This window comes from Aedes aegypti, chromosome 1, assembly GCF_002204515.2.
Source record: "Aedes aegypti strain LVP_AGWG chromosome 1, AaegL5.0 Primary Assembly, whole genome shotgun sequence".
In the NCBI taxonomy this organism is placed as follows: Eukaryota; Metazoa; Arthropoda; class Insecta; order Diptera; family Culicidae; genus Aedes; species Aedes aegypti.
Window position 1 is genome coordinate 263,740,722 of NC_035107.1, and position 11,340 is coordinate 263,752,061.

Here is an 11,340-nt window from a genome sequence, read left to right on the forward strand (position 1 = left end):
TTGTCAAAATGGTATGGTATGTCGAAAAATGCTTCGGCGCCCTGTCAGTTTGGCAGGATTAGAGAAGTTTGTAATTCCCATCAGTTCCCCTTCAAAACCACTCGCGGAACCTTTTGGAATCTATCTGTAGGATTTTGATGAGCTTTTTGACTATTCCCATAATAGTGATCTGCAAAGATATCTAATTAAGTTTTCTGAGAATTCCTGGAGAAATTTCCAAATAATTTTCCCCAAGACCGATAACTGGCTCCTTAAAAGCCTAATTGATTCCTAAGGAGCCAATTAGCAAGTTTCTTAAAATATCCATAGCAGCTTGGAGAGGTGGTGCTTGATAACATTATTAATTATTCGGCAAGATCTTCGCGGGTTTCTGATGACAGTTTTCGAGGTTATTGCCCAATCTTGAGGAAATTTGTCTTGAAGATTATCAAGTCAATCTTCAATGAATCCCTGGTAGGATTTTTGTTGGAGTGTTTCCGATCAAAGAAATGGTATTATTTCCGGGCCTTTAAGCTTACTTCAGCCGGAGGATTTCTGAACACTAATAGTATCATGTTTTGTAACAATTTGTTTCTTTGTATCTTAAGCCAGACTTCCTGATAATTTTCCAGAATAAAACCCCCATGTCAGTGTTTCTTTCTCCACCTATCTCTGCATTACTCTTTGCAGGATTTGAACGCGATCCTTTCAAAAAAGGTCTTTATCAAATTGCATTATTTGTGGTTTTTTAAAAACGTTATTTTAGTGCGACTACTTAGTTGGAAGTATATCTGTTAAAACAGAACTTTGGCATATATGCATAAATGTTGATTTGAATATCAACATTTTTGAGGATTCAACTAAGCATCTTTGGAAAAGTCACTAGAAGAATTTCTGAGAGAGTTGGTAAATGAATCTCTAAAAGAATTTGTAGAGTGATCCCTGTAGGAGTCCCTGAAAGAATTCCGGATGAAATCTGATGACAAACCACTAAAAGTTTTTCCTCGAGACATGTGGGACAAAATTTTTGAAGAACCTGCTAATTAGCCATTTTTTTTATTTCTTTATTAGTGTCATTCCAAACATTACATTCATTCCTTATATCTAGGTGTTCTGTGTTATTAGACAACACTATCATCCTAATTTGGTAAAACAGATCTATGATTTTATTAACATTTTGTTAACAACATATTACATTTCATTTTCCGTAGAAGTTCAGATTTTTTACAGGTGAGTTCATTTCACCTGCTTATAAGAGAAAAAAAAAACGCTTAGCCATGTACGTGCTCTGGAGCCTGTACAATTTTGCATCAGGATTTACTTAACCAGAACAAGGAAGAAAAAGGACTTCAGATACCAATTTGATTAAACTAGAGACTGTTTTTTTTTTTTGTTGAGATTTAAACCACTGCGACCATTAAATGATCTATTGTGGTAAATTAGAGATCTTAGACATCTTCAATAAACAATTGAGACTTGCATTGAAAGAAATCTGTTTCTTCAACTCAAAACTGTTGTATGTTTAACAACTTTAATATTCAAGTTCATATTCAACAGGAATAGAATAAGCATAATTTGAATTAAGGCACCAAGAAGGAAGGAATTATAAAAAAATAATTGTTGACGAACAAGCCCCAAAACATTGCATTTAAACTGTGAACATATAAACATGACTTCTGATAATGAAAATCTTACTACAGCCGCCTCTCCACTTCTCGATATCGAAGGGACCATCGAGATAAGGAGAGATCGAGACAAAGAATGAGTGATTCCAAGCAACAGCACCAAAATTTGGTAAATTTTTTAATTCATTTTTTTCTATTGAGCTGAAACTTTGCACAGTTTTCCAGTTCCATCTAAATTGTCATTTTCCGATATCAAATCTTCAAGTTGAGTTACGACTAACTTTTCAAAAGGGTGTATGTGAAAATGGTTCAAAAATATTCAAAAATCTGCACAGCAAAAACGGTTCGTTCGATTGTTAGACAACGGAAGAAACAAAGTTAGACAACTAAATAAAGATTCCAAAAAAAAATACACACAGTAAAAAAAAAATTTTTGCATTAAAAAACATAATTCTTGACACAAAAACTCAAATATCTCAAAACCCTATCGGAATACCAAAATAAACAAAAAAGTTATGACATTTCAAACATGTCACAATTTTTACATTTAGTAGAAAAAAAATTTTTTTTTCGGTGTAAATTATTACGGGAACCGCAGTTTGTTGCTGATTTTATTGTTAAGGGCCTTGCGTGAATTAAACTAGTCGTTTTCATGTATTCATTAGTATTATGTATATTATATGTATAAATATTATGTATATGTATAAATATTATATGTATATGTATATATGTATAAATTAAAATGAATTAACAGATTACACGAAAATATTTTTTTTTTACCAGGATATTTTTTTTAGAGTATGATCGATGAGTTTCTAAATGTTATATATAAACTTTAAAAATTTTGGATTTGGGTATGCGTTATGAGATCATGAAAACATTTTATTAATACTTATTTATTTATTTATTGTTATTCAATTTTTTTACAATATCGAACACTTTTGCATCATTATCAGTACAGTTCGAGTATAGTTTTGCTTTAATTTTATTTTCTGACAATGGAATGAAACAGTGAAATTTTTGGGTTCCTTGGATCATTTTCGCGTTATTATATTGCTCGCTGAGCTCTGATGCCGTTAATTCGTACTCTTCAGTAGTAGTAAAACAAAATGATAATTTTGTTAAATCTTCTTCTTTTCTGCGATTCGCCCAATCAAATAGTTCTTTTGCAGTTTTAATTGGATGCTCACGTTCTTTGGCTAAACTTGCTCTTGTGGCCATGCGCTTTATGGTTCCTCCAATAGCATCACAAGGACCTTTGCCATGTGACGTAGCAAAGAAATGCCATTCTGCATCAATTCCGTACTTTGATTTAAATTGACATAGGCTCGAAAAATTCTTACGGTTTTTGTACTGCGATGCTGCTTCATCAGACATGAAATATATCTTTCTGATTTCTTTATCCTTATCAACGCGTAAAAAGTTAATCATTTTGGCAATGAACAAATTTACAGATACTGAGTCGTGTCTTAAATCTTCGGAAATTACAATAAAACTAAAATGTTCAATTTGCGTACTTCCATTGAAATAAATAACGAATAGATGAATTGTAGCTTGTTGTACGTTCCAGTGATGGGACTGCACTTCATCTTGCAATACAAAGCTATAGTATTCAGAAAAATCACAAATGACTAAAAATTCACCATCTTGTAATGTATTTTTCGTATTTTTTAAAAAGCGGGATTGCTTGTTTTAATAAAGTCGTGAGGAATTAAACTTTCTAATTTCAAGCAAAAAATGACACAAACTCATCTACAGGTTTTACAATAGTTTCTAGGTCACACCTATCCGTGGTCACTCATTGCTCAAATGATAACTGATCAATATAATTTTCTTCAAACTCAGCGAATAAAGTATTTTCCAATGATGAAGAATCTGGACAATCCGAACAAGATCGTAGATAGCAATTTGATGTTGTATTTTCACACAAAAGACTACCAGTTAACATTTTAAATCCTTTGATAAATTGATTCTTTTCAAACTATGTAAGATTAGGTTAATATTTTCGTGTGTTGTGCACACACAAACATTATGTGTTCCTGAATTGGATAGAAGCTTGCATTGCCTTGGACGAATGCTTGCAAATGAGGAAAAACGTACCTTAATATTTTCGTTAATTTCCTTGAAGCGTGTATACGCTTCTTTCAAAGTAGTCATCATTAATCGTTTTTGGATTGCTTGACGCTTTCCATCTTTTTTTACAGATACATAATCTTTTTGGCCAGGCATAGCTCTACTTACTTCATCGTCTTCAAAATATTGAATTATTTTTTCTTTTGTCTCATCTGTTAATGAAGTACTCGACCTAGCATTTTTGGTTGCAAGACAGTTATTTTTGAATTGTTTTGCCTCTTTTGCTGTATTTCTATTGGTTTTGAACTCATCAATGGCGTCTTGAATAGACCACGAGCTTGGCAGCATCGACAAAATCAATAATTTTTCTTTCCTTGTCGTGGCTAGATTCGAGAACCTTTTCTTCATATTCATAATTACCTCATCGTAGTCTGTATTTTCCACATCCTCAGGTCCTAATTTGAAGAGGTTTCTTCGTACAGCTTCGTTGATTTCACGGTATTTTTTCTCGGGATAATTGACGTAACCCATCTTCGTCCATTTACTTTTATTCCAGCTATCCCTTCGTTGAAGCGTTAGATGTTGACCTTCTGGATGCACTCATCTTCTGATTGATTTGTTGAAACATTTGGTACCTCTGGTAACTCCTCAGTTGTTGTCGGTGCATCTAGTAATTCCTCAGTTGTTGTTGTTTTCGAACTTCTTGCAACCTGATCCACCGATGATGTACAGATTGCCCGTTTGTCAACGTTTAAACGGCAGGACGTACAAATGCGTAAATTTGCATTCAATGTAGACATTGGAGCATAACCAGCCGCTTTCAGTTTATCTATGGTGCTTTCGGTGAGATTTCGTAGCTCTTTCGAACACTTTTTTTCTGCAAACGGCCTGCAACAGTTGAGAAAGCGACTACTCATGTTGCTCGTTAGATTTTAATAAACAAAATCACTCTTAAGTTTTTACTGACTAGTTTGGTGTCGTTTGCTTGACTGAAGAAAAATTTTACAATTAAATCTTTTATAACCATAGTGGTAGTATATTTTTAGCTTTTTCGTGAGTATGTTCATGGTATGTACCTATCATGTTTTTGATGTTGTTGAAGTTACTCGCTTTCTCCCAAATATGATTAACAAAGTCTATTCTCTACCAAGGCGGGTCTATACCCAGGTGTAATCAGATTTTAACTTTGTGGAGAAAACCAGCGCCGAGAAAACCGACCTGCTTTACGTATACTAGATCACCTGGGTATAGACCCGCCTTGTTCTCTACGAGGTAAACTTTTTGCAGGTAAACTAGTCGTCTACCTGTATAGAAAACTTTTTTTGTAGCTTTTGTCTTCAATATTAGATTTCTTATAGGTTTCTTTTATCAAAAGGTTTCAACACTATTGAGAGAATTTTTCTTCAGTTACGTACAATAAAAAATATGACACTATCAAGACTTTAGATCACTACACTGGATCGCGTCTAACTTTCTAATAGATGCTATAATAGTTATGAATAATTAAATAAAATATCATGAAAACAACTTGTTAACCTCATGTGGTACCCTTAACAAAAAATTCAGCAACAAACTGCGGTCCTAAAAAAAATTAACAATGAAAAAAAAAAAAATTTCACTAAGTGTCAAATATGTGAAATATTTGAAATGTCATAACTTTTTTGTTTATTGGCTTACCATCACCAAATTTTTATGGTAGATAGCTAATATAATGGACCGTTTTCCCTCAAAAAATTACGTTGGTATTCCGATAGGATTTTAAGATATTTGAATTTTGGTGAAAAAAATGATGTTTTTTAATGCAAAAAAAATTTTTTTTTTACTGTGTGTATTTTTATTTTTTGAATCTTTATTTAGTTGTCTAATTTTGTTTATTTAGTTGTCTAACAATCGAACGAACCGTTTTTGTACAGCTTTTTGAATATTTTTGAACCATTTTCACATACACCCTTTTGAAAAGTTAGTCGTGACTCAACTTGAAGATTTGATATCGGAAAATGACGATTTAGATGGAACTGAAAAACTGTGCAAAGTTTCAGATATTTTTGAAATGGTCGATCAGAATCGACTTGCATGCCTCCGTGGAATCCCTCGAATGCATTTTTAGTGAATACTAGATTGAAAATCACTCCGTTACCAGGAAAATAATAAACAAACAAACGTCTCTTCGTGTTCCCGAACTGTTTTGAATCAATAAAATCGGGTCTAGTTACCTATGATCATTGGCGTATCGACATACGGAGAGGCAATTGGGAACAAAAATCAACCAGAAACACATCGAGATAGGGAGATATTGAGATATAGAGCACACTCGAAGGATAAATTAACGACTCGTGCTGTAAAAATCATCATTTTGCAACTTGTTCCGTAAACTTCTATTATGTTACCATGAAAAATGATAGATGATTTTTACCTCCAGCGTATAAACAAGCCAGAACAAAAAAAAATAATGCCTGAAAGAAAAAAAAAAAAAAGCTTTTACAAAATTATCAATTGGCACTGTGCTCAAATAAAAACAAACTTTATCTTTTACGCAGCAAATGCAAGCTCCTCACTGACGAAACCTGACATTCACCATCGCGTCATGACATCACAACGTGGGTCACCATCCAGCATAACCGAAACGAACGGTCATGGGAGGCGTGAAATTCGCATAGGCACACTCGCGTCGCATCCGGATGAGGTGAATTAATCAAATTTTTTAGCGTGATGATGACCAACAAACTTACGGCACAACGCAACAACAGCCAACGGTCAGACGAGTAATGGGGGCCAAGTGTGAAACTGGTTCACCGTACGTATGTAACAATGAAATTAGTTGCGCGATGTTGTGTCCCAAAATAAAACCACGGTGATTGGGAATGGGTTGCTGGTGAGAAGGCATCCGCCTTTGTTTCTTTTTTTTTTGGTGAAAGGGAAAGGAAATTGGGTGAAGTTGGTCAAATAAAGTTATAAAATGATGCTTTAAAGGTCTTAGAGCGTAGGGTATGGAGGATGTTACGTAACATTGAGTTGTTTTAACTTATACAAATTGAAAGTTCGTTTCCGATGGCATTCGATTTAAGTACACCGAAACCTCGTTTTACAAATTCTTATTCAATTCAATAAGCGTAACTTTTTCACGAAGTTTTCTTACAGCTAATGACATAAATATAGCAGTTATAACTGAAATTTATATGAAATTGAGGTTTCAGTGTATTCCAGATTCATAATGAAGCGACTGTTGTTCAAATTATGTGATGAACAAAAAACCGATTAACATAATGGTCCAACAATTCCAAATTATATCCAAAATATGTCACAATTATTGGTCCCTTCAACGTGTCACCCTTTATATCGGTTCAATATAATTGAGCAAACCACACAAACAACCTCCCCCGATCACGTCCCGACTAGAAATTCAGAAGACAAATGATCGACACGTGTCAAAACTCCGAAAAAAACTCGCTTTTCCATCCAACCCATTTGACCCTATTTGCATGCAACTGTGACTGCAATTTCTAGGCAGTCCACACTCACAATAGACCAATAACCATGAGTGAACGATGATGATGATGTAAACACCCATTTCTCAACGTTTGCTGTTATACTCTAAAGGCTGTCACCGCGCTGCTGCTGCATTCCCCAAAAACGGAAGTGGCCATTCCCTTTCGCTGGAGACTGCTTTCAGGAGGTCCAACATTCACCACTTCAGCAGAGCCGGTTGCATATGCGCATTCGTTGCACTGTAAAACCTGTTTGCATTTCTGCACGTTCTTTCTGCCGTTGCTGGCTGGACTGTCAACTGTCTGTCCACCGCGCGAGAAAAGCAAATAGGGACAGTGTTGGACAATACAGGTTGGACTCGATTATCCGGAGTATCATTTTTTTTTCGCTCCGGATAATCGAATCCTCCGGATAATCGAATCACTAAGAAAAAAATTAAAATCTTTGATAAAAGAACATAAATATTATCGTTTTTTCGTTGTTTTATCTATATGATGCGGTGGCGTAGCCAGAAATTTTTTCTGTTCCTGTAGGGGTCTTTACAAGAAAAAAAACAAATTTTTATCAGCATACACAAAAAAATACTTTTTCAAACGCTCCATTTCTTAAATACGTTCAAAACTGCAAAACCATTCATATTATATGTTGCAATACCAAATTATCTCAGATTTATGCCTAAAAATTGAAAAACAAGAACATCAAAAAACAAATTCCGGATAATCGAGTCTAAAATCCCGGATAATCGAATCCCGGATAATCGAGTCCCCGGATAATCGAGTCTCCGGATAATCGAGTCCGACCTGTACATTGGTGACTTTTTTGATTCACCATACAAAATGACAATCTTTTAAACCGTCGGTTTTCTTATGGAATAGTGACATGAGAAGTATCATAGTTACTTTGAATCAAGGTGAATCCAAATTTTGTAGCTTCTGGATTTTTCCCACAACAAAAACTCCTTCCAGTGACAACCATGAATATGCAGAGGTATACTCTGTCTCTAGTAACAATGTACGTCACACTAATATTCCTTCTCTTCTCCAATGACCGTAAGGACGTGGCCGGCGCCGATGTTGACTTTATAATGTTTGGGATTATCGAAATTGTACACTGAAAATGGTAAGCCACTCTCAGGCTCCGTCTGTTGGTCCTTGTGCAATTTTGTTTGTTCTGGTATATCCCGGAGTAGTAACCACGAATTGTACGGTCATCTTGGTTCATGCTTCTGCTCATTGAATGAAAATTACCAAACTAACTGTATTCTACGATCAAATGAAAAGACATTTTTCTCGAAACTTATAAACGATTTACTTAAAAATACGACAGTTCTAAACTGAATATTTCAAAGACAGTTTGTTCATCTCGTTTAAATCTACAACTTTACAAACTCTTAATTTTGTTTCAATAATGTCAATTATTAAAATATGACAAAAATTAATTTCATTAAAACCGTTACGGGTTCTGAGCTCTTGATTGAAAAAATCACTCTAAAATATATGTTCGTTTAAATCACTCCATAAGTAACTCAAATCTACCGCCCTAAAAACTTCCAAATGTATTGTCCAACACTGTATATGCATATGCGCTTCCAGTGCCGAATCAACCCGGAGAGCCCGTCCTATGTTGGAAGCGTCCATCCGCGTCGTAGCGAACCGATTTCGCGTTTGCATCGCAAGCTTTATGTGGTCCAATATGCAACCTCGCCTATCTACAGGTAGACACATGAATGACGCCGTCCTGTTTCCCTTTCTAGATGACGATTGTTGGTGCGGTATGTGTACTTGCACTTTCGGTGTGCTTTTGAGATGACTTAATATAGCAGTTTGGGTTCTTTCACTTTTAGCTTTATATGAACAAAACTCATTTTGGGTCTTTTATTTTATTTACAATTGAAAAGAATTTCTATTCTTATTGAAAAGTAAAATTTCTAGTCATGTATCATTATTGTTATATCATCATTATTATCATTTTGGTCATTTTTCAAACTTATTCTTCATTTTACTCTTCTTTTCCTTGCCGAATGCCTTAGGCTCGATATTAACCCCTTTACCAGCAGTTCCATTTTTAACTGCAATATTAAAATCTTGATACATTTTTAAAAAAATATGGGCTATACAAAGCTAATGTGAAAAAATCATACAAATCAGTTCAATATTCATGGAGATATCTGAAAATTACGGTTTAATGTTTTTAAGAGTTTTCAAGATCTTTATTTGGCCAGCGTGCTACCAGAAACCAAAATGCTCATTACTTAAAGACGGCTGCATCAATGTGCTACATTTTATCACAACATACTCTCATTCATGTATTGTTCCGAACCGTAAATACCTCTGCATCTCCACAGTTGTCAAGGAAATATCATTTTTTTCTAGAACAAGGTAAGGATCTGAGAGCCACCTTTTGGTTAACGAATATCCGTATTCGCGGTATTAATCTATAATCGTATTGTAAGCAGAACAAATGTTCATTAATCGCCCCGCAAGAGTAAGCGACGTGATCTAGTGATTATACACTAGTAACGCGATTCGATTCGATTAGACATTACGGAGCAAATTTCGTTATACAACAAAACAAGTTTTTATAGCACAATATTCTGGATAGTTTAGTGAATCCATTTACTTACGGTTCAATCTATTTTATATGCAACTCTTTGGTAGATGTTGTGTATGGTAGAGCAAGTAAGAAACTAAAAACTTATTTGGACTTTGAGTTTTAGAATATCGGTAATATGTTGTTAAGTCTTTTATTGCCATTATTAACGTATGGAATACAGTGCGCATCGTACCTTCGTGCTGTGTGTACACGAATTCTCTCTGCTCTTGGAAGTTTTCTTAAAAACTACCTTAAGCAAAAAAACAGTACTTTTCAGTGCTACATAAACAGTACTTTTCAGTGCTAAAATTAAAAACGGTACTTTTCAGTGCTACTAAAACAGTACTTTTCAGTACTATTTTTTCTACTATTGATCCCTTTACGATCCTTGTTTGGACCCGTGCCTTCGATTTTTCGTTGGACCCGTTGGCGAAAGCTAGCGGTGGTAATCCTTCTTGGCAGCCCTGTCGTCGTAAAATTTGAGCTTCTTAGTCATTCCCTTTTGAGGGGGGCGTTGCGATAGCCCAGAGGACGGTAGTACCATGAGGGAGTCTCACATGAAAATTGTATCAAATTAATATATTTTCCAAACACATGAGAACTAATATGCATTTGCACGTGTTTAGTTTGTGTTCAATGCTCAATCCAATGCAAATGTGAAACGGAGAAACACCTATAAATTTAAAAAAATATATGGATTATGTCGAGCCCTCCAGATACATCGGAATATCTTCAAAACCAGGGACAAATGATCAAAATTCACACATTTTTTTTAGAATGGAGAGTATTTGCTTCAACTCAATTTTTATTTTATTTCAACATGATGTGTATCATCATACTAAGTAACTCATACTTTTGCTTAAAATTAAGACGGCCGCCAGATTTTTTACCCAAAATTTAATCCCATTTTACAGTTTACTCGAGGAAAGAACCAGCGATTTCATACTTTTTAATTTGTTGTACGAAACATGTTGTTTCCATAAATTTAGAAAATCGTTCATTTCAAACGGCTAATACCATTGCTCACCTAGTTTTTGCAGCTGTTCTAACTCAGTTTTTTCTTAGGGAATTTCAAATATGACGTCCATCATTTTTCGGGATTTCTAGACCCCCCACCCCCCTCTATCATGCCTTTTAATACCTAATAAAAGCACTGTCACACTTTCGTAGACCATCGCCCTCCCTCAAATGATGAATGTCATTTTTGGGTGACCCCTTACCCGAGCAAAGGCGGATAACTGGATGATATCAAAATGATAGCTACCTTCATTATCACTATTATCAATTTGATATTCTGTTATCAATGATAACCGAATGATAACAAAATTGGTTATAATTGTATCCGTGACAGACATTATTGATAACAGATTGATAACAAGATATGTTATCACACTTCTTTCCAATAACATTTTAACAAGGTGTGTGTTGATGAACAAAGTTGAATTTTCTCCATACAAAATTTTGTAAAATTATTTGAGGCATAAGTTTAATCCAAAACACTCTTTTCCCAAATCTTGTCCGTGATTTATGACCATAAACTTCATAAAAATATGATACTGTAAATTTAGTTATCAACTTGAACTCA